This window comes from Lampris incognitus, chromosome 2, assembly GCF_029633865.1.
Source record: "Lampris incognitus isolate fLamInc1 chromosome 2, fLamInc1.hap2, whole genome shotgun sequence".
Lineage (NCBI taxonomy): Eukaryota > Metazoa > Chordata > Actinopteri > Lampriformes > Lampridae > Lampris > Lampris incognitus.
The window spans coordinates 13,928,313-13,931,952 of NC_079212.1; positions in this window are offsets into that span (position 1 = coordinate 13,928,313).

A 3,640-nucleotide genomic window follows, 5' to 3' on the forward strand; every position below is an offset into this window, starting at 1 on the left:
GTATCCAAGCATCAATATGAAATCTTCAGTTTCTGCCTCACCCAACTGCACCTCCCTTTTCCTTTATCCATAAAAAGGAAATCTAACTGCACTATTTATTTCATAATACTGTTATTTTGGTCATTTTGATGTGGACTTTTCAATTCACGTTGCTTGAATGGCCACTTAGCTAATGCCCCAAAAGTTCATTTAGCATGCTGCATTGCTAACCGCCGCTGTCTGTGCACATCAGCGTGCATGAATACGCACATACTGCCGTTGCCATCCATGGCTGTGTCAGAAGCGCCTGTGCCTTCAACTCTTCTCACTCCCGGTTGTCATGCACGTCAACAGTCTTGCAAGGTACACCCCCCACCCCCCAAAAAAGAAAATACTGTAAAAAAAAAAATTGTCACCGGCCTCCTTTTCCTCCCCCCCTCCCTCATCCCCACTTCTCCCAGTCACCCCAGTGCCCTAAAACTGTCCTAAATGACTTAATCTGCGGAGTGACAGTCCCGTGAGAGGGTGGTGAGTGAGGACGCGCTCTGTGTGCTGTAAGGGGATTGCTGTAATTACTGGGATCTGTGCACCGTATTTATCTTTTCAAGGGATGGGTGATCCTGCCATAAAAAGCCTAACATTTGGCAGTTAACTAATGCACACCATTAGATTGATTGTGTTGGATTTGTGTGTGTTTGTGTGTGTGTGTGTGTGTGTGTGTGTGTGTGTGTGTGTGTGTGTGCGCCTCTCTCTATGTGTGTGCATTGCATATTCTCTCCTCGCTGCTGTCCTGCTTTGTGATGTGTGTTAAATAATGCTTGGTTGTTCCCTGTAATCCTGATTAAATGGGGGTTAATGTGTGTCTGGTATACTTTTTCACCGGCTCCCCGTCCGTGACCTTATGTGACAACGCAGCGTGCATAAATGAACCGGCTTATGAGACGCGATTACACAAAGGAAGACGGAGCGAGGCAGGGTGAAGGGGTAGGGGAGGGCCAGGTAGCCCGTGGGTTCAGCTCCGAGCGGCGCCTTTTTGAAACCTGGGGTCGGAGGAAGCGGGCAGGAGTGTGACCGGATGGGTGGCAGCGGGCCGCTGTTGCGAAACGGCGTCACCTCACTCCTTCCTTAATTAAAGCTAAACCTCTGCAGCTCGTGAGGAGCCGGCTGAGGTTTCAGTAAAAGAAAGAGAGATGAGAGAAGGAAGGGAAATTAAATTATCACTCTTCTTGGATGTGGCAACGAAACAAACAGATTGACCGCGCTCTCCTTTCCAAAATCCTCCCCCGTGCAGGCAACATGTTCCTCACGTCCATCTTGGCTGTTTTTTTTCTTCTTTTTTTTCAGATAGTGGTGTCAGTGTGTGTTTGTGTGTGTGTGTGTGTGTGTGTGTGTGTGTGCGTGTGTGTGTGTGAATGTGTGTGCATGCAAGCAAGGCCTGTGAAGACGGAGGCTGCACCAGGCTGTCCAGCCTACACACAAACCCGTCCCGTCGTTCAGCCACCTTACTGTTCCCTCCAGCATCCACTGCCCCTGGTTTCACTCGACGTGTGTTTTGCTGGAGATGAAAGACAGACGAGGAGAGAAGAGAAAAGAATGAGGGGAACAAAATGAAGAAGTGTTGAAAGAGGACGGAAAGAAGAATGCGTAGATGTCAGAGTAACTGTAGACTGTGTTTGGCGTGGTTAAGTAGAACTTTAACTTTCACCATTTTTGTAGTGGTAACTTCAACCCCGTCTTCTATCTAATTCCTCTCTCTCTCACTCACTCTCACTCTCTCCACCTCTCTCTCACTCACTCTCTCACTCTCTCACTCTCTCACTCATTCTCTCACTCACTCTCTCACTCATTCTCTCACTCACTCACTCATTCTCACTCACTCTCACGCTCTCTCTCACTCATTCTCTTGCTCTCTCTGCCTCTCTCTCTCACTCTCACTCATTCTCACTCACTCTCACTCTTTCTCACTCATTCTCTGGCTCTCGCTCTGCCTCTTTCTCACTCGCTCACGTCTCACTCTCTCTCATAACCGCTAGTCGAGCGGTTAGCGATACGGTTCGCGTCCCGGCTGTGGCGACAGTTCCTGGGCTGCCCCCTCCATGAATTCGCTGCATTGGTGTCAGAAGTGGGATGCGCGCGGACACCCTTCCCGAAGGGGGGGGGGGTGTAACGTGCATGGATAAGTAGATACCTACGGGTTCGTGGCCATGGCTGTGGCGGTACGCCGGGCTGCCCCCTAAATTCGCTACATACATTGTCTTGCTCGCTCTCTCTCTCACTCATCTCTTGCTCGCTCTCCTCTCTCACTCGTTCACTCTCTCTCACTCTTTCATTCTCATTCTCACTCTCACTCTCTCACTTTATTATATATTAAAAAGGAATAAATGTACCTTTTTAAAAATAAAAAATCTCACTCTCTCTCTCACACTCTCTCACTCATTATCTTGCCCTCTCCCTGTCGCTCTCTCTCACTCTCTCGCTCCCTCTCACTCTCACTGTCTCTCATTCTCTTTCTCAGTCTCTCACTCTCTCACTCATTCTCTTGCTCTCTCTGTCTCTCTCTCACCCTCTCTCGCTCTCACTCTCTCATTCTCTCTCACCCTCTCTCGCTCTCTCTCTCTCTCTCTCTCTCTCTCTCTCTCTCTCTCTCTCTCTCTCTCTCTCTCTCTCTCTCTCTCTCTCTCTCTCTCACTCATTTTATTTCACTCACTTACGTCCAAAGTCTCAGCAGACTCCTCTCTCCCACTTGTTCCTTATTAATTTTTATGTTTCTGACCTCAGAAAGGGGGATGAGTACACAGATATATTACAGTAATTATCTAATTTTACAGTGCCTTTAAATGTCACAGAGAGCCAGAGTTATAGCATTAATACGATAAAGAGGGTTTTGGCCCGAAGGATGATGGACCGGACTGTAAGAAACTGCCTGGTTTGGATCTCTCCTTGTGTCATAATACCATCATTACCAACGGGATTCTTCGTCAACCAAATATCCCATGCCGTTAAGTGAAATGTGCACAGCGGTTATGAACACAAAGTGAGACGAGATCTCGGATCAGTGTTAAGACGGACGCATTCGAGCCACTCAGTTTATTAGTTCAGGAGTCAATGGCAAATCTCCACCCTCCGTTAATGCAAAGGGTTATTGTGCTGATCAGGTCTGAGCGGTGCTGCGGAGAGTTGGTCTCAGGCGGGGTGGACGTCAGCCCTTACTGTATCTAGTGCAACTGCTCTGGATGCAGAGGGACGGTGGAGCATCATGCACAATGCACACACTTTCCATTTTCCTCTCTGTATTTACCCATCGTTTCCACATTTCCAACCAGAGCTCAGATTTATGGCGTATTATATTTAGACTCTCCTCCTTTTCCGGAGGCCCGGCGGCCTGCAGTATTCTTATTTATCTCGGCGCCGACTGAGGCACATTTGGGAGCAGCTCAAACTCAAAGCTGTGCCAATCTATCTCCCTTTTTATTTTTCTGCGACCCCCCGAATCCCCACCACCACCACCACCCCACCTCGCCCAGTTCTCTCTCTCTCTCTCTCTCTCTCTCTCTCTCTCTCTCTCTCTCCCTCTCTCCCCATCATTTCTGTGTATCTCTGTCCTCATAGATGGAGATGTGAAATATTAAAACACACTTTGTTGTTTGTGGGACAATGCACT